The following is a 23,606-nucleotide window of genomic DNA, read 5'->3' as shown; positions in this document are numbered from 1 at the left end:
TCCTCTGCAGCGTGGGGCATGGGTCACTTGCTGGTGGATTCTCTGCAGCTTGATATCTTCAAACCACAATTTGAAGACTTCAGTAACTCAGACATAGGTTAGGGGTTTGTTATAGAAGTGGATGGGTAGAGTTCTGTGGCCTGCTTTGTGCAGGAGGTCAGACTAGATCATCATATTGGTCCCTTCTGACCCTAAAGTCTATGAGTCTATGAGACTGGAGAGCAGCCGTTCCTGGTCGGGTGGGGCGCTGGGTTCCCTCCCAGCTCTGTGAGGGGAGTGAGGAGCGGCCGTTCCTGCGGGGATGGGGCGCTGCCTTCCCTCCCTACCCCTGCGAGGGGACTGGGGAGCGGCCGTTCCTGCGGGAACGGGGCGCTGGGTTCCCCTTCCAGCTCTGTGAGGGGACTGGACAGCTGTCATTCCTCCGGGGTTGGGGCGCTGGGTTCCCTTTCCAGGTCTGCGATGGGACTGGGGAGTGGCCGTTTTTCACGGAGTGTGGGGGAGTCCGTTCCGGCACCTCCTTCCTGGGATCCACAGTGACTCTCAGCCAGCCTGTGGATAACAGGAATGCAGGTTGGACTGCATTCCTGTTATTGGATAACAGGAATGCAGGTTACAGCAGAGCTTGCAGGCACAGTCAGGACCCCTCAATCGAGTCCTTCTGGAGTTTCAGAATGCTTAAGTCCAGCATAGGATCCCCTGAATTCCCCTCACCCAGCTCAAAACCAAAACTGAACTGCCCCTCCTCCAGCCTGCTGATTCTTTTGTCCAACTTCCCAGGCCAAGGTGCTAACCCCCTCCCTCCTACCTGGCTCAGGTTACAGGCTTATAGATCCTTTCCCTCACCTAATGACATCCCCGGCTCTCCCATCCCCCACACAGACAGTCCCTATTCCATAACAATTCTAGGATGGAGGCTCGCCGACCTCATCAAGAGAGCTTTAAACTAGGAAGTTGGGGGAGATGGTTGGGAGATGTTTGGGAGATCTCCACGCCGGAATATAACCTGGAGAGGGAAGTAAACAAAGTGAGAGGGGATACCCTTGCGGTCCAAAGAATTGATCCAAGGAGGAATAGTGGAGTAGAAACCAGAGTCACGGGTGATGCTGGTGGTAGAAGGTCTGTGCACGACGGGGGAAAGAATGTCACGACGCCAAACGCCGAAAATTAAAATGTCTGTACACTAATGCGAGGAGCCTAGGTAACAAGATGGAGGAACTGGAGCTACTGGTGCAGGAAGTGAAACCGGATATTATAGGGATAACTGAAACCTGGTGGAATAGTACTCATGACTGGAGCACGGGTATTGAAGGCTATGTGCTGTTTAGAAAAGACAGGAAGAAAGGCAAAGGTGGTGGAGTAGCCTTGTACATCAATGATGAAATTAACTGTAGCGAAATAAGAAGCGATGGAATGGATAAGACAGAGTCTGTCTGGGCAAAATTCACACTGGGTAAAAAAGCAACTAGAGCTTCCCCTGAGATAGTGCTTGGGGTGTGCTATAGACCGCCGGCATCTGATTGGGATATGGATAGAGACCTCTTTAATGTCTTTAATGAAGTCAACACAAAGGGGAAATGTGTGATTATGGGGACTTCAACTTCCCGGATATAGACTGGAGGACGAGTGCTTGCAAGAATAATAGGGGTCAGATTTTTCTGGATGTGATAGCGGATGGATTTCTTCATCAAGTAGCTGAGGTACCTACGAGAGGGGACGCCATTTTAGATTTGGTGTTGGTGAGCAGTGAGGACCTCGTAGAAGAAATGGTGGTAGCGGACAACCTTGGTTCGAGTGATCATGAGCTGATTCAGTTCAAACTAGATGGAAGGATAAAGAAATGTAGATCTGGGATTAGGGTTTTCGACTTCTCAAGGGCTAATTTTAAAGAGTTAAGGAAATTAGTTAGGGAAGTGGATTGGACGGAGGAACTAGTGGATTTAAATGCGGAGGAGGCCTGGAATTACTTTAAGTCGCAGCTGCGGAGACTGTTGGAAGCCTGCATCCCAAGAAAGGGGAAAAAACCATGGGCAGGAGTTGTAGGCCAAATTGGATGAGCAAGCAACTCAGAGAGGGGATTAGACAAAAGCAGAAAACTTACAGGGAGTGGAAGAAAGGCAGGATCAGTAAAGAAAGCTACCTTGCTGAGGTCAGAACATGTAGGAATAAAGTGAGGAAGGCTAAAAGCCACATTGAACTGGAACTTGCAAAGGGAATCAAAACCAATAGTAAAAGGTTCTACAGCCACATAAATAAGAAGAAAACAAAGAAAGAAGAAGTGGGGCCGCTATACACTGAGGATGGAATGGAGGTTAAGGATAACCTAGGCATGGCCCAACATCTAAACAAGTACTTTGCCTCGGTTTTTAATAAGACTAGTGAGGAACCTTGCGATGATGGAGGGATGATAAACGGGAATGTGGATATGGAAGTGGATATTACTGCAACTGAGGTAGAGGCCGTACTTGAACAGCTCGATGGGACGAAGTCGGAGGGCCCGGACAATCTACCGAGGATATTAAAGGAACTGGCGCGTGAAATTGCGAGCCCGTTAGCGAGAATTTTTAAGCAATCGATAAACTCGGGGGTTGTGCCGTATGACTGGAGTATTGCTAATGTAGTTCCTATTTTTAAGAAAGGGAATAAGAGTGATCTGGGTAATTATAGGCCTGTTAGCTTGATGTCTGTAGTATGTAAGGTCTTGGAAAAAATTTTAAGGGAGAAAGTAGTTAAGGACATAGAGGTCAATGGTAATTGTGACGAATTGCAACACGGATTTACTAAAGGTAGATCGTGCCAAACCAATCTGATCTCCTTCTTTAAGAAGGTGACGGATTACTTAGATAAAGGAAATGCGGTAGATATAATTTGCCTAGATTTCAGTAAGGCGTTCGACACGGTTCCACACACGGAGCTGTTAGTTAAATTGGAAAAGCTGGGAGTGAATATGAAAGTTGTAAGATGAATAAGGAACTGGTTAAAGGGGAGACTCCAGAGGGTCGTATTGAAAGGTGAACTGTCGGACTGGAAGGAGGTCACCAGTGGAGTCCCTCAAGGATCGGTTTTGGGACCGATCTTATTTAACCTTTTTATTACTGACCTTGGCACAAAGAGCGGGAATGTGCTAATAAAGTTTGCGGATGACACGAAGCTGGGGGGTATTGCTAACACGGAGAAGGACAGGGATACTATTCAGGAAGATCTGAACCACCTTGTAAACTGGAGTAATAGAAATAGGATGAAATACAATAGTGAAAAGTGCAAGGTCATGCATCTAGGAATTAATAATAAGAATTTTGGATATACGTTGGGGGCGCATCAGTTGGAAGCGACGGAGGAAGAGAAGGACCTTGGGGTACTGGTTGATAGCAGGATGACTATGAGTCGCCAATGTGATACGGCTGTTAAAAAAGCAAATGCGATTTTGGGATGCATCAGGCGGGGTATTTCCTGCAAGGATAAGGATGTGTTAGTACCATTGTATACGGCGTTGGTGAGACCCCATCTGGAATACTGTGTGCAGTTCTGGTGTCCCATGTTCAAGAAGGATGAATTCAAACTGGAACAGGTTCAGAGACGGGCTACGAGGATGATCCGAGGAATGGAAAAACTGCCTTATGAAAGGAGACTCAAAGAGCTTGGCTTGTTTAGCCTGGCCAAAAGAAGGCTGAGGGGGGATATGCTCGCCCTATATAAATATATCAGGGGGGTTAACGTTAGGGAGGGAGAGGAATTATTTAAGTTTAGTACTAATGTAGGCACGAGGACGAATGGGTATAAACTGGATATTAGGAAGTTTAGACTTGAAATTAGATGACGGTTTCTAACCATTAGGGAAGTGAAGTTCTGGAACAGCCTTCCGAGGGAAGTAGTGGGGGCAAAAGACTTTTCTGGCTTTAAGACAAAGCTTGATAAGTATATGGAGGGGATGTTATGATAGGATCGTTAATTTGGGCAATTGATCTTGAATTACCACCAGACAGGTCTGCTCAATGGTCTGCGGGGAGATGTTGCATGCGATGGGTACTGAGTTGCTGTGGAGAATTCCTTCTTGGGTGCTAGCTGGTGACTCTTGCCCACATGCTCAGGGTTTAGCTGATCGCCATATTTGGGGTCGGGAAGGAATTTTCCTCCAGGGCGGATTGGCAGGTGCCCTGGAGGTTTTTCGCCTTCCCCTGCAGCGTGGGGCACGGGTTGCTTGCTGGTGGTGTCTCTGCAGCTTGAGGTCTTCAAACCATTTTTGAGGATTTCAATAACTCGGTCCTGGGATAGAGGTTGTTATAAAATTGGATGGGTGGGGTTCTGTGGCCTGCCTTGTGCAGGAGGTCAGACTAGATGATCAGATTGGTCCCTTCTGACCTATGAGTCTATGAGTCTATGAGTCACCCAAAGAGATATGGCTCTAGTTTCTTAAGGGCTCACACCATGGCCAGGCATTCCTTCTCCATGGCCGCTTAGTTCTGCTCCTGGGGTAGCAACTTCTTGCTCAGATACACGATGGGGTGTCTCTCCCCCTTTTCATCCTCCTGCATTAACACCGCCCCCAGTCCCGTGTCTGAGGCGTCAGTGAACACCATAAAGGGCTTGTCAAAATCTGGGATTGCCAGAACTAGGCCACTAACCAGAGCCTTCTTCAGCGCCCGGAGAGCCTGCTGGCACTGCTCAGTCCAGACCAGCTTGTCTGGCTTCTCCTTCTTGCACAGCTCAGTGATGGGGGCAGCTATGGCGCTAAAGTGGGGCACGAACCTTCGATAGTACCCCGCCATCCCAATAAAGGCCTGGACCTGCTTTTTGGTTTGGGGAGCGGGCCAGTTTCTGATCACCTCCACGTTGGCTGGTTCCGGCCTTAGGCAGCCGCTCCCCACCCGATGGCCCAGGTAAGATACTTCAGCCATCCCCACCTTGCACTTCTCAGCCTTTACGGTTAACCCAGCCTCCCGGAGTCGGTTCAGCACTTGTTTAACCTCGGACACGTAGTCCTCTCAAGTCTGGCTGAAGATGCAGATGTCGTCAATATACGCCACGGCAAAACTCTCCATCTCCCTCAGTAGCTGATCTACCAGGCACTGGAAGGTGGCTGGCGCTCCCTTGAGGCCGAAGGGCAGGGTCAGAAACTTGTAGAGCCCCAGAGGGGTGATAAAGGCCTATTTCAGCCTGGCATCTGCGTCCAGCGGCACTTGCCAGTAGCCCTTTGTAAGATCCATGGTAGTGAGGTACCGAGCGCCTCCCAGCTTGTCTAGGAGCTCGTGAGGCCTGGGCATGGGGTAGGCATCAGATACGGGTGATGGCACTGAGCTTTCGATAGTCCACAGAGAACTGGATTGACCCGTCCTTTTTGGGGACCAGCAGCACTGGTGAGGCCCAAGGGCTGGCAGATGGCTGGATCACCCCCAAAGCCAGCATGTCCCTGACCTCTCTTTCTAGGTCCTGGGCAGTTTTCCCAGTGACCCGAAAAGGGAAGTATCTTATAGGAGGAAGTGACCCGATCTCCACCCGGTGGACAGTCAAATTAGTGCATCCAGGCTGGTTGGAAAACAGCTGTTGGTATAGATGCAGCATCCCTCTCATCTCAGCGTGCTGGGCCAGGGTCAGCAGATCAGAGAGGGGAATTGCCTCCAGGGGGGAAACAGCTTTTGTCCCAGGGAATAGATCCACTAAAGGGTCATCTCCCTGCTCCTCCCAATGTCCATACACGGCCAACACCACATTCCCCCTGTCATAGTATGGCTTCGTCATGTTCACATGGTACACTCGACAGTGATGTAACCGGTACGACAGCTCCACCACATAGTTTACCTCATTTAGTTGCTTGATAACCTTGAAGGGCCCTTCCCAGGCAGCCTGAAGTTTGTTTTTCCTCACGGGGATGAGAACCATCACTTGATCCCCGGTGGCGAAGGCGCAGGCCCGTGCCGTGTGGTCATACCAGACCTTCTGCTTCCTCTGGGCTCGGGCCAGATTCTCCCTGGCCAGGCCCATGAGCTCGACCAGTCTTTCCCAGAAGGTCAGGACATACTCCACCACCGACTCTCCCTCAGGAGTGGCCTTCCCCTCCCATTCGTCCCCCTTACCCGCCTTCCATACAACAGTTCGGAAGGCGAAAACCCGGTAGATTCCTGGGGTACCTTCCTGTACGGGAACAGCAGGTGAGGTAAGTACTTGTCCCAGTCCTGTGGGTGCTGGTTCATAAATGTTTTTAGCATCATCTTCAGCATCCCGTTGAACCTTTCCACCAGCCCGTTGGACTGGGGGTGATACGCTGAGGCCCAGTTATGCTGGACCCCACATTTTTCCCACAAGCACTGGAGCAGGGCCGACATGAAGTTGGACCCCTGGTCCGTTAAGACTTCCTTGTGGAACCCCACCCGGATGAAAATGGTCAGCTGCGCATCTGCCACGGTGTCTGCTTCGATAGAGGACAAGGCCACCGCCTCGGGGTAGCGAGTGGCGAAATCCACCACCACCAGGATGTTTTTCTTCCCCGACCGGGTCGTCTTGCTGAGAGGTCCCACTATGTCCACGGTCACCTTCTGGAAGGGTTCTTCTGTGATGGGTAAAGGCCTCAAAGCTGCTTTCCCCTTGTCCCGGGCCTTCCCCATCCTCTGGTAGGGGTCACAGGATTGGCAGTACTGTCGGACATGGGTAAAGACCCCAGGCCAGTAAAAGTTCTGTAGCAGCCTCTGCCTGGTGCACCGGATTCCCTGGTGCCCTGTGAGAGGGATGTCATGGGCCAGGTACAGTAGCTTGTGGCGAAACTTCTGGGGAACCACCAGCTGCCTCCTAATCCCTCATGACTCTGCTTCCCCTGGAGAAGCCCATTCTCGGTACAGGAAACCCTTCTCCCACAGGAACCTCTCCTTGCAACCTGTCCTCATGGTCTGTACCGCACTGAGGTTAGCCCTGTCCCTGGGCTTCCGCAAGGATGGATTTTTCTGCAACTCGGCCTGGAATTCAGCAGCTGGGACAGGGATGGGGACCGGATCTCTCTCACTGGCTGAGTCTGAGGCCGCAGCCTCTCTGAGCCGTGTCCCTGGGCGTTCCCCATCTAGCTCCAGGGGCCCTACCCCTGGGGGCAATAACCCTAGCTCGAGGGGTCCTACCACTGGGGGCCCTAACCCTAGCTCCAGGGGCCCTAACCCTGGGTCCCCTAAACCTAGCTCCAGCGACCCTACCCCTGGGGGCCCTAACCATAGCTCCAGGCGCCCGACACCTGGGTCCCCTAACCATAGCTCCAGGGGCCCTTTCCCTGGGGGCCCTAACCCTAGCTCCAGGAGCCCTACCCCTGGGTTCCCTAACCCTAGCTTCAGGGGCCCTACCCCTGGGGGCCCTAACCCTAGCTCCAGGGGCCCTAACCCTGGGTCCCCTAAACCTAGCTCCAGGGGCCCTACCCCTGGGGGCCCTAACCATAGCTCCAGGCGCCCGACACCTGGGTCCCCTAAACCTAGCTCCAGGGGCCCTTTCCCTGGAGACCCTAATGTTAGCTCCAGGGGCCCTAACCCTGGGGGCTCTAACCTTTCCTCCAGGGGCCCTAACCCTGGGTCCCCTAACCCTATCTCCAGGGGCCCTTTCCCTGGGTCCCCTAACCCTAGCTCTAGGGCCCTAACCCTGGGTCCCCTAACTATAGCTCCAGGGGCCCTACCCCTCAGGGCCTTAACCCTAGCATCAGGGGCCCTACCCCTGGGTCCCCTAATCCTAGTTCCAAGGGCCCAACCCCTGGGTCCACTAACCCTAGCTCCAGGGGCCCAATCACTGGGTCCCCTAGCCCTAGCTCCAGGGTCTCAACCCCTGGAGGCCCTCACCCTAGCTCCAGGGGCCCAACCCCTGGGGGCCCAAACCATAGCTCCATTGGCCCAACCCCTGAGTCTCCTAACCCTAGCTCCAGGGGCTCAACCCCTGGGTCCCCTAACCCTAGCTCCAGGGGCCCAATCACTGGGTCCCCTAGCCCTAGCTCCAGGGTCTCAACCCCTGGAGGCCCTAACCCTAGCTCCAGGGGCCCAACCCCTGGGGGCCCAAACCATAGCTCCAGAGTCCGAACCCTAGGGTCCCCTAACCCTAGCTCCAGGGGCCTAACCCCTAGGTCCCCCAACCCTCGCTCCAGGGGCCCAAACACTGGGTGTCCTAACCCGAGCTCCACGGTCCAACCCCTGGGGGCTCTAACCATAGCTCCATGGGCCCAACTCCTGGGTCACCTAACCCAAGCTCCAGGGACCCAACCCTGAAGACCCTATCCCTAGCTCCAGGGGCCCAACCCCTAGGTCCCCTAACCCTAGCTCCAGGGGCCCAAACCCTGGGGGACCTAACCCTAGCTCCAGAGACCCAACCCCTGGTGGTCCTAATCCTAGCTCCAGGTGACCAACACGTGGGTCCCGTAACCATAGCTCCACGGCCAACTCCTGGGGGCCCTAACTCTAGCTTCAGGGGCCCAACCCCTGGGGACCCAAGCACTAGCTCCATTGGCCCAACCCCTGAGTCCCCTCACCCTAGCTCCAGGAGCCCAACCCCTGGGGGCCCTAACCCTAGCTCCAGGGGCCCAACGCCCAGGGGCCGAACACCTGAGTGCCCTAACCCTAGCTCCAGGGGCCCAACCCCTAGGTCCCCCAACCCTCGCTCCAGCGGCCCAATGCCTGGGGGCCCTAACCCTAGTTCCAGGGACCCAACCGCTGGGGGCCCTAACCCTGGCTCTAGGGACCCAATCCCTGAGGACCCTATCCCTAGCTATAGGGACCCAACCCCTAGGTCCCCTAACCCTCGCTTCAGGGGCCAAACCCCTGGGGTCCCTAACACTAGCTCCAGGGGCCCAACCCCTGGGGGCACTAACCCTAGCTCCAGGGTCCCAATCCCTGGGGGCACTAACCCTAGCTCCAGGGTCACAACCCCTGGGGGCCCTAACCATAGCTCCAGGGGTCCAACCCCTGGGGACCCTAACTCTAGCTCCATGGGCCCAATGCCTGGGTCCCCTACCCCTAGCTACAGGGACCCAAACCCTGGGTCCCCTAACCCTCGGTCCAGGGGCCGAACCGCTCTGGACCCTAACCCTAGCTCGAGGGGCAAAACCCCTGGGGCTCTAACCCTACCTCTAGGGGCCCAACCCCTGGGGGTCCTAGCCCTAGCTCCAGGGGCCCAATCCTTGGGTCCCCTAACCCTAGCTCAAGGGGCCGAACCCCTGTTGGCGCGAACCTTAGCTCCAGGAGCCAAAACCCTGGAGACTCTAACCCTAGCACCTGGGGTCCAATAACCAGGTCCTTTAACCCTAGCTCCAGGGTCCCAACCTCTGGGTCCCCTTACTATTGCTCGAGGGGCCCAACCCCTACGGGCCCTAACCCTAGTTCCAGGGGCCCAACCCCTGGGTCTCCGAACCCTATCTCCAGGGGCCCAAGCCATGGGGGTCCTAACCCTAGCTCCAGAAGCCCAAACCCTGGGGGCCCTCACCCTAGCTCCATTGGCCCAGTGACTGAGTCCCCTTACCCTAGCTACAGGGGCTCAACCCCTGGGTCCCCTTACTGTCGCTCCAGGGGCCCAAACCCTAGGGGCCCTAATCCTAGTTCCAGGGGCCCAACCCCTGGGTCCCCGAACCCTAGATCCAGGAGCCCAAGCCATGGGGGCCCTAACCCTAGCTCCATAGACTCAACCCCTGGGTGCCCTAACCCTAGTTCCAGGGTCCAACCCCGGGTCCCCTAACCCTAGCTTCAGGGGCCCAACCCCTGGGGGCCCTAAACCTAGTTCCAGGGGCCCAAAAACTGGGGGGCTTAACCCTAGCTCCAGGTGCCCAACCCCTGGGGACCTAACTCTAGCTCCAGGGGCCCAATCCCTAGGTCCCCAAACTCTAGCTCTAGGGGAAAAACTCCTGGGGGCCATAACCCTAGCTCTAGGTTCCCAATCTCTGGGGGCCTTACCCCTGGGGGCGCGAACCCTGGCTCCAGGGGCCCAAACCCTGGATGCAAGAACCCTAGCTCCTGGTGCCCAATCCCTGGGTCCCCTAACCCTAGCTCCAGGGGCAAAACCCCTGGTGGCCATAACCCTAGCTCCAGGGTCCCAACCCTTGGGGACACTAACAGTTGCTCCAGGGGCTCAACCCCTGATGGCCCTAACCCTAGCTCCAGGGGCCCAACCCCTGGGAGTTCTAACCCTAGCTTCAGGGGCCCAAACCCTGGGTCCCCTAACCCTAGTTCCAGGGACCGAACCCCTGGGTGGCCTAACCCTAGCTCCAGGGGCCGAAACTCTGGGGGACCTAACCCTAGCTCCAGAGTCCCAACCCCTGGGATCCCTCACCCTAGCTCCAGGGGCCCAACCCGTGGGTCCCGTAACCATAGCTCCAACAGCCCAACCCCTGTGGGCCCTAAACCTAGCTCCAGGGGCTCAACCCCTGGGTCCCCTAACCCTAATTCCAGGGGCCCAACCCCTGCGGTCCCTAACCCTAGTTCCAGGATCTAAACCCCTGGGGGCCCTAACCTTAGCTCCAGGGGCCCAACCCCTGGGTCCCTTAAACCTAGCTCCAGGGACCCAACAACTGGGGGACCGCACCCTAGCTCCAGGGTCACAACCCCTGGGTCCCCTAACCCTAGCTCCAGCGGCCGAAACCCTGGGTCCCCTAACCCTCGCTCCAGGGGATCAACCCGTGGGGGCCCTCAACCTAGCTCCAGGGGCCCAACCCCTGGGGGCCCTAACCCTAGCTACAGGGACCCAACCCATGGGTAGCCTAACCCTCGGTCCAGGGGCCGAACGGCTGGGGAACCTAACCCTAGCTCGAGGGGCCGAATCCCTGGGGGCCCTAACCCTACCTCCAGGGGCCCAACCCCTGGATGTCCTAGCCCTAGCTCCAGGGACCCAATCCCTGGGTCCCCCAACCCTATCTCAAGGAGCCGAACCCCTGGGGGCGCGAACCCTAGCTCCAGGAGCCCAAACCCTGGAGGCCCTAATCCTATCTCGAGTGGCCGAATAACCGGGTCCCCTAACCCTAGCTCCAGGAGCAAAACCCCTGGGCGTCTTAACCCTAGCTCCAGGGGCCCAACTCCTGGTCCCCTAACCCTAGCTCCAGGGGCCCAACCCCTGGGGGCCATCACCCGAGTTCCAGGGGTACATCCCCTGGGGACCCTAACCTGAGTTTCAGGTGCCCATCACCTGGGGATCCTAACCCTAGCTCCAGGACCTGAACCCCTGGGGGCCCTAACCCTACCTCCAGGGGCCCAACCCCTGGGTCTCTTAACCCTAGCTACAGGGACCATACCGCTGGTTACCCTAACCATAGCTCCAGGGGCCAAATCCCTGGGGGCGCGAACCCTAGCACCAGGGGCAAAACCCCTGGGGGCCAGAACCCTAGCTCCAGGGTCCCAACACCTGGGGGCACTAACCCTAGCTCCAGAGTCACAATCCCTGGGTCCCCTAACCCTAGCTCCAGGAGCAAAACCCCTGGGCGTCTTAACCCTAGCTCCAGGGGCCCAACTCCTGGTCCCCTAACCCTAGTTCCAGGAGCCCAACCCCTGGGGGCCATAACCCGAGCTGCAGGGGTCCAACCGCTTGGGGCCCTAACCATAGCTCCAGGGGCCCAACCCCTAGGTCCCGTAACGCTAGCTCCAGGGGTAAAACCCCTTTGGGCCATAACCCTAGCTTGAAGGGCCCAACCCCTGGGTCCTCCAACCCATGCTCCAGTGGCCAAATCTCTTGGGGAACTATCCCTACCTCCAGGGGCCAAACCCCTGGGGGCCGTAAACTCAGCTGCAGGGGCCCAACCTCTGGGGGCCCTAACCGTAGCACCAGGGGCCTAACCCCTGTGTCCCCTAACCCCAGCTCCAGGGCCCAACGGCTCGGGGCCCTACCCCTGCTCCAGGGGCCCAACCCCTGGGGGCCCTATCCCAGCTGCAGTAGACTACCCCTGGGGGCCATAACCCCAGCTCCAGGGGCCCAAACCTATTAGGCCCTAACCCCAACTCCAGGGGCCCAGCCCCTGTGGGCGCTAACCCCAGCTCCAGGGGCCCAACACCTAGGTCCCCTAACCGTAGCTCCAGGAACCCAAACCCTGGGGGCCCAACCCCAGCTCCAGAGGCTGAGCCTCTGGGGGTCCTAACCCCAGCTCCAGGGGCCCAACCCATTTGTCCCCTACCCCGAGCTCAAGGGGCCCAAACCCTGGGTGCCCTAACCCCAGCTCCAAGTGCCCAACCCCTGGGTCCCCTAACCGTAGCTCCAAGGGCCCAACCCATGGGGGCCTTACCCCAGATACAGGGGCCCATCCCCTGGGGGACCTAACCCAAGCTCCAGGGGCCCAACCCCTGGGTCCTCTAACCCCAGCTCCAGGGTCTCAAACCCTGGGGGCCCTAACCTCAGCTCCAGGGGCCCAAAGCCTGGGTCCCCTAACCCCAGATCTAGGGGCCCAACTCCTGGGTCCCCTAACCCCAGTTCCAGGGACGAAACCCCCGGGGGCCCCTAACACCAGCTCCAGGGGCCCAAACCCTGGGGGCCCTAACCCCAGCTCCAAGGGCCCAACCCCTGGGTCCCCTAACCATAGCTCCAAGGGCCCAACCCATGGGGGCCTTACCCCAGATACAGGGGCCCATCCCCTGGGGGACCTAACCCAAGCTCCAGGGGCCCAACCCCTGGGTCCTCTAACCCCAGCTCCAGGGTCTCAAACCCTGGGGGCCCTAACCTCAGCTCCAGGGGCCCAAAGCCTGGGTCCCCTAACCCCAGATCTAGGGGCCCAACTCCTGGGTCCCCTAACCCCAGTTCCAGGGACGAAACCCCCGGGGGCCCTAACACTAGCTCCAGGGGCCCAAACCCTGGGGGCCCTAACCGTATCTGAAGGGGCCCAACCCCGGGGGCCCTAATCCCATCTCCAGGGGCCGAACCCCTGGGTTCCTAACCCCAGCTCCAGGGACCCAACCCCTGAATCCCCTAACCCGAGCTCCAGGGGCCCAACCCCTGGGTCCCCTAACCCAGGCTTAAGGGGCCCAACCCCTGGGGGCCCTAACCCTAGCTCCAGGGGCCCAACCCCTGGGGGCACTAACCCTAGCTCCAGTGTCACAACCCCTGGGTCCTCTCACCCTAGCTCCAGTGGCCCAAACCCTGGGTTCCCTAACCCTAGCTCCATGGTCCCAAACCCTGGGTAATCTAACCCTAGCTACAGGGACCCAACCCCTGGGTCCCCTAATCCTCGCTCCAGGGGCCGAACCACTGGGGGTGCTAACCCTAGCTCGAGGGACCGAACCCCTAGGGGCCCTAATCCTAGCTCCACCAGCCCAACGCCTGGGGGCCCTAACCCTAGCTCCTGGGGTCAAACCCCTGGGTCCCCTAACCCTAGCTCCAGGGGTCCAAACCCTGGGTCCCCTAACCCTAGCTACAAGGGCCCAACCCCTAGGGGCCATAACTCGAGTTCCAGGTGTCCAAACCCCAGGGGCCCTAACCCGAGCTTCAGGGGCCCAACCCCTGGGTACCCTAATCCTAGCTCCAGGGGCCCAACCCCTAGGTCCCTTAACCCTAGTTTCAAGGGCCCAACCCCTGGGGGCCCTAACCCTAACTCCAGGGGTCCAACCCCTGGGGACCCTAGCCAAAGCTCCAGGTGCCCACCCTCTGGGTCCCCAAACCCTACCTCCAGTGGCTCAAACCCTGAGGGCCGTAACTCTAGCTCCGGAGGCCCAACCCCTGTGTCCCCAAACCTGAACTCCAGGGGCCCACCCCCTGGGTCTCCTATCCCTAGCTCCAGGGGCCAAACCCCTTGGTGGCCTCATCTCTTAATCCAGTGACCCAACCCCCGGGGGACCTAACCCTAGCTTCAGGCGCCCAACCCCTGGGTCCCTTAACCCTAGCTCCAGGGGCAAAACCCCTGTGGGCCTTAACCCAACCTCCAGGGGCTCAACCCCTGGGGTTTCTAACTCCAGCCCCAGGTGCCCAACCCCAGGTTGCCTAACCCTAGCTCCAGGGGCCCAACCCCTGGGGGCACTAACCGCAACTCCAGGGGCCCAACCCCTGGGGGCCTGAACCGCAGCTCCAGGGGTCCATCCCTGGGGGCCCTAACCCCAGCTCCAGGGGCCCAACCCCTGGGGGCTCTAACCCCATCTCCAGGGGCCCAACCCCTTGGGGCCCTAACAGTATCTCCAGGGGCTCAAACCCTGGGTCTGCTAACCCAAGCTCCAGGGACCCAACCCCTGGGTCCTCTAACCCCAGCTCCAGGGGCCCAACAACTTGGTCCACTAATCGTAGCTACAGGGGCCCAACCCCTGGGAGCCCTAACCCTAGCTCCAGGGGCCAAAACCCTAGGTCCCCTAACCTCAGCTTCAGGGACCCAACCCCTGGGTCCCCTAACCCCAGCTCCAGGAGCCCAGCCCCTGGGGCCCTAACCCCAGCTCCATGGGCCAAACCCTTGGGGGCCCTAACCCCAGTTTAAAGGGCCCAACCCCGGGGTCCCCTAATCGTAGCTCCAGGAACCCAAAACCTGTGTCCGCTAACCCCAGCTCCAGGGGCTCAACCCCTGGGGGCCCTAACACCAGCTCTAGGGGCCCAACCCCTGGGGGGCCTAACCACAGCTCCAGGGGCCCAACCCCTGGAGGCCCTAACCCCAGCTCCAGGGTTCCAGCCCCTGGGGGCCCTAACTCCAGATCCAGTGGCCCAACCCCTAGGTCCGCAAACGGTAGCTCCAGGAACCAAACCCGGGGGACCCTAACCCCAGCTCCAGGGTCCGAACAACTGGGTGACCTAATCTCAGCTCCAGGTGCCCAACCCCTGCGTCCCCTAACCCGAGCTCCATGGGCCGAAATTCTGGGTCCACTAACCCCAGCTCCAGGGGCCCAACCCATGGGTTTTCCTACCCGTAGCTCCAGGGGCCTAATCCCTGGGGGCCCTAACCCCAGCTCCTGGGGCCCAACCACTGGGGGCCATAACCCAAGCTCCAGGGGCCAAACTCCTGGGTACCCTAATCCCTGCTCCAGGGGCCAAACCCCTGGGGGACCTAAACTCAGCTGCAGGGGCCCAACCTCTGGGGGCCCTAACCGTAGCACCAGGGGCCTAACAACTGTGTCCCCTAACCCCAGCTCCAGGGCCCAACCACTGGGGGCCCTACCCCTGCTCCAGGGGCCCAACCCCTAGGGGCCCTATCCCAGCTGCAGGAGACTACCCCTGTGCGCCATAACCCCAGCTCCAGGGGCCTAAACCCTGGAGGCCCTAACCCCAGCTCCAGGGGCCCAGTCCCTGTGGGCCCTAACCCCAGCTCGAGGGGCCCAACCCCTAGGTCCCCAAACCGTAGTTGCAGGAACCCAAACCCTGAGGGCCCAACCCCAGCTCCAGGGGCTGAGGCTCTGGGTGCCCTAACCCGAGCTCCAGGGGCCCAACCCCTTTGTCCGCGAACCCGAGCTCCAGGGGCCCAAACCGTGGGTGCCCTAACCCCGGCTCCAAGGGCCCAACCCCTGGGTCCCCTAACCATAGCTCCAGAGGCCAAACCCATGGGGGCTTTTCCCCAGATCTAGGGGCCCATCCCCTGGGGGACCTAACCCTAGCTCCAGGGGCCCAATCCCTGGATCCCCTAACCCCAGCTCCAGGGTCTCAAACCCTGGGGGCCCCAACCTCAGCTCCAGGGGCCCAAAGCCTAGGTCCCCTAACCCCAGCTCCAGGGCCCAACCCATGGTTCCCCTAACCCCAGCTCCAGGGGCCCAAACCCTGGGTCCCCTAACCCCGGCTCCAGGGGCCCAATCCCTGGGTCCCCTAACCGTAGCTCCAGGGGACCAAACACTGGGGGCCCTAACCGCAGTCCCAGGGACCCAACCCCTGGGGGCTCTAACCCCAGCAGCAGGGGCCCAACCCCTGGGGGCCCTAATCCCAGCTCCAGGGGCCAAACCCCCGGGTCCCCTAACCGTATCTCCAGGGGCCCAACTCCTGGGTCCCCTAACCCCAGATCCAGAGTCTCAACCCCTGGGGGGCCCTAACCCCAGCTCCAGGGGCCCAGCCGCTGGGGCCCTAACTGCAGCTCCAGAGACCCAGCCCCTGGGGGCCGTAACCCCAGCTTAAGGGGCTCAACCCTTGGGTCCCCTAACCGTGGCTCCAGGAACCCAACCCCTGGGTCCCCTAACCCCAGCTCAAGCGCCCCAACCCGTGGTTCCCCTATCCCTAGCTCCAGTGGCTCAACCCCTGGGTCCCCTAACCCTGGCTCCAGGGGTACAACCCCTGGGTCCCCTAACCGTAGCTCCAGGAGCCCAAACCCTGGGGGCCCTAACCCCAGCCCCAGGGGCCCAACTTCTGGGGGCTCTCACCCCAGCTGCTGGGGCCCAACCCCTGGGGGCCCAAACCCCAGCTCCAGGGGCCAAACTCCCGGGTCCCCTATCCGTATGTCCAGGAGCCTAACCCCTGGGCCCCCTAACCCCAGCTCCAGAGGCTTAACTCCTGGGGGCCCTAACTCCAGCTCCAGGGGCCTAAACCCTGGGGGACCTAACCATTGCTCCAGGGGCCCAGCCCCTGAGGGCCGTAACCCCAGTTCCAGGGGCCAAGTCCTGAGTCTCCTAACCCCAATTCCAGGGGCTCAACCCCTGGGGGCACTAACAGTAGCTCCAGAGGCTCAACCCATGGGGACCCACGCCCCAAGTGCAGGGGCCCAACCCGTGGTTCCCCTAACCCAAGCTCCAGGGGCCCAAACCCTGGGTCCCCTAACCCTGGCTCCAGGGGCCTAACCCCTGGGTCCCTTAACCCCAGATTCAGGGGTCCAACCCCTGAGTTCCCTAACCGTAGCTCCTGGGGCGCAAACCCTGGGGCCCTTAACTCCAGCTCCAGGGGCCAAACCCCAGGGTCCCCTATCCGTAGCTGCAGGGGCACAACCCCTGGGCCCCCTAACCCCAGCTCCAGGGGCACAACCCCCGGGTCCCCTAACCCCAGCTCCAGGGACCCAACCCCTGGGGGCCCTAACCTCAGCTCCAGGGGCCAAACTCCTGGGTCCCCTAACACCAGCTCCTGGGGCCAAACCCCTGGGGGCCCTAAACCCAGCTGCAGGGACCCAACACCTGGGGGCCATAACAGTAACTCCAGGGACCCAACCCCTGGGTTCCCTAACCCCAGCTCCAGGGGCCCAACCCAGGGGGCCCTACCCCAGCTCCAAAGGGTCCCAACCCCTGTGGTCCCTACCCCAGCTGCAGGGGCCCAACCCCTGGAGGCTCTAACCCTAGATCCAGGGGCCCAGCCCCTGGGGGCCCTAACCCCAGCTCCAGGGGCCCAACCCCCGGGTCCCTTAACCGTAGCTCCAGGAACCCAAACCCTGGGGGCCCTGACTCCAGCTCCAGAGGCAGAATTCCTGGGGGCCCGAACCCCAGCTCCAGGGGCCCAAACCCTTTGTCCCCTAACTGTAGCTCCAGGAACCAAACACCGTGGGCCCTATCCCCAGCTCCAGGGTCCGAACCACTGGGTGCCCTAATCTCAGCTCCAGGGGCCCAACCCCTGGGTCCCCTAACCCGAGCTCCAGGGGCCGAAACTCTTGGTTCCCTAATCCCAGCTCCCGGGGCCCAACCCTTGGGTCCCCTAACCCCAGCTCCAGGGGCCCAACCCATGGGTCCCCTCCCCGTAACTCCAGGGACCCCACCCTTGGGGGCCCAAACTCCAGCTCCTGGTGCCCAACTCCTGGGGGCCCTAACTCCAGCTCCAGGAGCCTAAACCCTGGGGGCCCTAACCGTTGCTCCAGTTTCCCAACCCCTGAGGGACGTGACCCCAGTTCCAGGGGCCAAAGTCCTGGGTCTCCTAACCCCAGCTCCAGGGGCCCAACCCTTGGGCGCCCTAACCCCAGCTCCAGGGCCCCAACCCCTGGGGGCCGTAACCGTAGCTCCAGGGGCCCAACCCCTGGAGGCCCAAACCCCAAGTACAGGGGCCCAACCCGTGGTTCCCCTAACCCCAGCTCCTGGTGCCCAACCCCTGGGGCCCTAACCCCAGCTCCAGGGGCCAAACCCCTGGGTCCCCTAATCCTTGCTCCAAGGGCCAAACACCTGGGGGCCCTAAACTCAGCTGCAGGGGCCCAACCTCTGGGGAGTCTAACTGTAGCACCAGGGATCTAATCCCTGTGTCCCCTAACCCCAGCTCCAGGGGTACAACCCCTGGGGGCCCTACCCCTGCTCCAGGGGCCCAAACCCTGGGGGCCCTATCCCAGCTGCAGGAGACTACCCCTGGGGGCCATAACCCCAGCTCCAGGGGCCCAAACTCTGGAGGCCCTAACCCGAGCTCCAGGGGCCCAGCTCCTGTGGGCACTAACCCCAGCTCCAGGTGCCCAACCCCTATGTCCCCTAACCGTAGCTCCAGGAACCCAAACCCTGGGGGCCCAACCCCAGCTCTAGGGACCAAGCCCGTGGGGGCACTAACCCCAGCTCCAGGGGCCCAACCCCTTTGTCCCCTAACCGGAGCTCCAGGGGCCCAAACCCTGGCTGCCCTACCCCAGCTCCAAGGGCCCAACCCCTGGGTCCCCTAACCGTAGCTCCAGGGGCCCAACCCATGGGGGCCTTACCCCAGATCCAGGGTCTCATCCCCTGGGGGACCTAACCCTAGCTCCAGGGGCCCAACCCCTGGGTCCCCTAACCCCAGCTCCAGGGTCTCAAACCCTGGGGCCCCTAACCTCAGTTCCAGGGGCCCAAAACCTGGGTCCCCTAAACCCAGCACCAGGGGCCCAACTCCTGGGTCCCCTAATCCCAGATCCACGGGTGAAACCTCTGGGGGCCCTAACCCTAGCTCCAGGGGACCAAACCCTGGGAGCCCTAACCATATCTGAATGGGCCCACCCCGGGGGCCCTAACCCATCTCCAGGGGCTGAACCCCTGGGTGCCCTAACCCCAGCTCCAGGGACCCAACCCCTAGATCCCCTACCCTGAGCTCCAGGGGCCCAAACCCTTGGTGCCCTAACCCCAGCTCAAGGGGCCCAACCCCTGTGTCCCCTAACCGTAGCTCCAGGGGCCCAACCCCTGGGGGCCCAACCCCAGCTCCAGGGGCACAACACGTGGTTCCCCTAACCCCAGGTCCAGGGACCCAGCCCCTAGATCCCCTACCCCGAGCTCCAAGGGCCCAAACCCTGGGCCCCCTAACCCCAGCTCCAGGGTCTCAACCTCTGGGGGTCCTAACCCCAGCTTCAGGGGCCCAGCCCCAGGGGATTTAACCCCAGGTCCAGAGACCCAACCCCTGGGGGCCGTAACCCGAGCTTAAGGGGCTCAGCTACCGGGTCCTCTAACCGTAGCTCCAGGAAACAAACCTCTGGGTACCCTAACCCCAGCTCCAGGGGCTCAACCCCTGAGGGCCCTAACAGCAGCTCCAAGGGCCCAACCCCTGGGTCCCCTAACCCTGTCTCCAGGGACCCAACCCCTGGGGGGCCTAACCCCAGCTCCAGAGGCCCAGCGCCTGGGGGCCCTAACCCCAGCTCCAGGGGCCCAACTACTCGGTCCCCTAACCCCAGCTCCAGGAGCCCAACCCCTGGGGGCCCTAACCTCAGCTCCAGGGGCCCAACCCGTGGGTCCCCTAACCCCAGTTTGAGAGACTCAAACCTTGGGGGCCTTAACCGCAGCTCCAGGGGCCCAACTCCTGGGTCCCCTAACCCCAGCAACAGCGGCCCAACTCCTGGGTCCCCTAACCCCAGCTCCAGGGGCCTAAACCCTGGGGGCCCTAACCGTTGCTCCAGGGGCTCAACCCCCGGGTCCCCTAACCGTAGCTTTAGGGACTCAACCCCTGGGTCCCCTTACCTCAGCTTTAGGGGCCCAACCCATGGGGGCCTTACCCCAGATCCAGGGGCTCATCCCCTGGGGGCCCTAACCGTAGCTCCAAGGGCCCAACCCTTGAGGGCTCTAACCCCAGTTCCAGGGTCCCAACCCCTGGGGGCCCTAACCCCAGATCCAGGGGCCCAACCCCTGGATCCCCTAACCCCAGATCCAAGGGCCCAACCACTGGTCCCTTAACTGTAGCTCCAGGGGCCCAACCCCTGGGGGCCCTAAGCCCAGCTCCAAGGGCCAACCCATGGGTCCCCTAATCCCAGCTCCAGGGCCCCAACCCCTGGGTCCCCTAACGCCAGCAGCAGGGGCCCAACCCCTGGGGGCCCTAACCAAGGATCTAGGGGCCCAAACCCTGGGTGTCCTAACCGAAGCTCCAGGGGCCCAACCCCTGGGGGCCCTAACCCCAGCTCCAGGGGCCTAACCCCTGAGGCCCCTATCCCCAGCTCCAGGGGCCCTATCCCTGGGGGCCCTGAAAGTAGCTCCACGGGCTCAACCCCTGGGGGCCATAACCACAGCTGCAGGGCCCGACCCCTGGGTCCAGTAACCCCAGCTCCAGGGGCCCAATCCCTAAGGGCCCTAAACCCTGCAACAGAGTCCCAACCCCTGGGGGCCCTAAACCCAGCTCCTGGGGCCCAACGCCTGGGTCACCTAACCTTAGCTCCCGGTGCCCAACCCCTGGGGGCCCTAACGCCAGCTCCAGGGGCCCAAATCCTGCGTCTCCAAATGCCAGCTCCAGGGGTCCAGCCCCTGGGGGCCGAAACCCCAGCTCTAGGGGCCCAAATCCAGGGTGCCCTAACCGAAGCTCCAAGGGCCCAACCCCTGGGTCCCCTAACTGTAACTCCAGGGGCCCAACCCCTGGGGGCCCTAACCCCAGCTTCAGGGGCCCAACCCCTGGGTCCACCTACCCGAGCTCCAGGGGCCCAACCCCCCAGCTCCAAGGGCCCAATCCCAAGGGCCCTAACCTCAGCAACAGGGTCCCAACCCCTGGGGGCCAGAACCCCAGCTCCATGGGCCGAATCCCTGGGGGCCTTAAACCCTTCAACACGGTCCAAACCCCTGGGGGCCCTAACCCCAGCTCCAGAAGCCCATCCCCTGGGTCAGCTAACCGTAGCTCCAGGAGCCGAACCCCTGGTGGCCCTAACACCAGCTCCAGGGGCCCAACGCCTGGGTCACCTATCCAAAGCTCCAGGGTCTCAACCCCTTGGGGCCCTAATCCCAGTTCCAGGGGCCCAGCCCCTGGGTCAGCGAACCATAGTTCCTGGGGCCCAAACCCTGGGGGCCCTAACCCCAGCTCCAGGGGCCCAACGCCTGGATCCCCTAACCTTAGCTCCAGGGGACCAACCCCTGGGGGCTCTAACCCCAGCTCCAGGGGCCCAAATCCTGGGTCCCCAAACCCCAGCTCCAGGGGCCCAACCCCTGGGGGCCCTAATCCCAGCTCCAGGGGCCCAAACCCTGGGAGCCCTAACCGTAGCTCATGGGGCCCCAACCCTGGGGGCCCTAACCCCAGCTTATAGGTCCCAAATCCTGCGTCCTCAAATCCCAGCTCCAGGGTTCCAACCCCTGGGGGCCCTAACCCCAGCTCTAGGGGCTTAACCCCTGGGTGCCTTAACCCAAGCTCCAGGGGCCCAACCCCTGGGTCCCCTAACTATAACTCCAGGGGCCCAACCGCTAGGGGCCCTAACCCTATCTCCAGGGGCCCAAACTCTGTGTCCACTAACCCCAGCTCCAGGGGCCCAACCCCTGGGTCCCGCAACCGTAGCTCCAGGGGCCCAACCCCTGGGGGCCCTAACCCCAGCTCCAGGGGCCCAACCCCTGGAAGTCCTAACCATAGCTCCAGGGGCCCAATTCATGGGTTCCCTAACCCCACCCCAGGGGCCCAACCCTTGGGCGCGCTAACCCTAGCTCCAGGGTCCCAACCCAACGCCTGCGGGCCCTAACCCCACCTCCAGGGGCTCAACCCCTGGGAGCCCTACACCCAGCTGCAGGGGTCCAACCCCTGGGTCCCCTAAACCCAGTTCCAGGGGCCCACCCCATGCGGGCCCTAACCATAGCTCCAATGGCCCAACCCCTGGGATCCCTAACCCCAGTTCCAGGGGCTCAACCCCTGGGGGTCGTAACCCCAGCTCCAGGGGCGAAACCTCTGGGTCCCCTAACCCCAGCTCCAGGGGCCCAACCCCTAGGTCCCATAACCCCAGCTCCAGGGGTCCAACCCCTGGGTCCCCTAACCAAACCTCCAGGGGTCCAACCCCAGGGGGCCCAAACCCTAGCTCCAGGGGTCCAACCTCTGGGTCCCCTAATCCCAGCTCCAGGGGCCCAACCCCTTGGGGCCCTAACCCTTGCTCCAGGGGCCCAACCCATGGGGGCTCTAACCCTTGCTCAAGGGGCCCAACCCCTGGGGGCCCAAACCATAGCTCCAGGGGCCCAACCCATGGGTTCCCTAACCCCACCCCAGGGGCCCAACCCTTGGGGGCGCTAACCCTAGCTCCAGGGTCCCAACCCCTGGGTCCCTTAACCCGAGTTCCATGGGCTCAACGATTAGGGGCCCTAAACCCAGCTCCAGGGGCTCATCCCCTGGTGGCCCTAAACCCAGCTCCAGGGGTCCAACCACTTGGTCCCCTAACCGTTGCTCCAGGGGCCCAACGCCTGCGGGCCCTAACGCCACCTCCAGGGGCTCAACCCCTGGGAGCCCTAAACCCAGCTGCAGGGGTCCAACCCCTGGGTCCCCTAAACCCAGTTCCAGGGGCCCACCCTATGCGGGCCCTAACCATAGCTCCAATGGCCCAACCCCTGGGATCCCTAACCCCAGTTCCAGGGGCTCAACCCCTGGGGGCCGTAACCCCAGCTCCAGGGGCGAAACCCCTGGGTCCCCTAACCCCAGCTCCAGGGGCCCAACCCCTAGGTCCCATAACCCCAGCTCCAGGGGTCCAACCCCTGGGTCCCCTAACCAAACCTCCAGGGGTCCAACCCCAGGGGGCCCAAACCCTAGCTCCAGGGGTCCAACCTCTGGGTCCCCTAATCCCAGCTCCAGGGGCCCAACCCCTGGGGGCTCTAACCCTTGCTCAAGGGGCCCAACCCCTGGGGGCCCTAACCCCAGATCCATGGGCCCAAACCCTGAGTCCCCTAACCCCAGCTCCATGTGCCCAAGCTCTGGTTCACCTAACCTGACCTCCAGGGGCTCAACCCCTGGGGGCCCTAAACCGAGCTCCAGGGGTCCAACCCCTGGGTCCCCTAACTGTTGCTCCAGGCACCTAACCCCTTGAGGCCCTAATCCCAGCTCCAGGGGCCCAACCTCTGGGGGCGCTAACCCCAGCTCCAGGGGCCCAAACCCATGGTCCCCTAACCATAGCTCCAGGGGACCAACCAATGGGGGCCCTAATCATAGCTCCAGGGGCCCAACCCCTGGGGGCCCTAACCCCAGTTCCAGGGGCTCAAACCCCGGGGGGCCCTAACTCCAGCTCAAGGGGCCCAACCTCTTGGTCCCTTATCCCCAGCTCCAGGGGCCCAACCCGCGGGTCCCCTAACCCCAGATCCAGGGGCCCAAACCCAAGCGGCCCTAACCGTAGCTCCAGGGGCGCAGCCACTGGGGGCCTTAACCCCAGCTCCAAGTGCCCAACCGCTGGTTCCCCTACCCCAGCTCCAGGGGCCTAGTCCCTAAGGGCACTAACCTCAGCTCCAGGGGCCAAACCCCTGTGGGCCATTACCATAGCTACAGGGGCCCAACCCCTCGTGGCCCTAACCCCAGCTCCAGGGGCCCAATACCTGGGTTCCCTAACCCTAGCTTCAGGGGCCTAACCTCTGGGGGCCCTAACCCCAGCTCCAGGGGCCTAACCCCTGCATCCCCTAGCCCCAGCTCCAGGGGCTCAACCCCTGTGGGCCCTAACTTCAGCTCCAGGGGTCCAACCCCTGGGTCCCCTA

Source organism: Gopherus evgoodei, unplaced genomic scaffold (genome assembly GCF_007399415.2).
Source record: "Gopherus evgoodei ecotype Sinaloan lineage unplaced genomic scaffold, rGopEvg1_v1.p scaffold_89_arrow_ctg1, whole genome shotgun sequence".
In the NCBI taxonomy this organism is placed as follows: Eukaryota; Metazoa; Chordata; order Testudines; family Testudinidae; genus Gopherus; species Gopherus evgoodei.
This window is presented reverse-complemented; position numbering follows the sequence as displayed.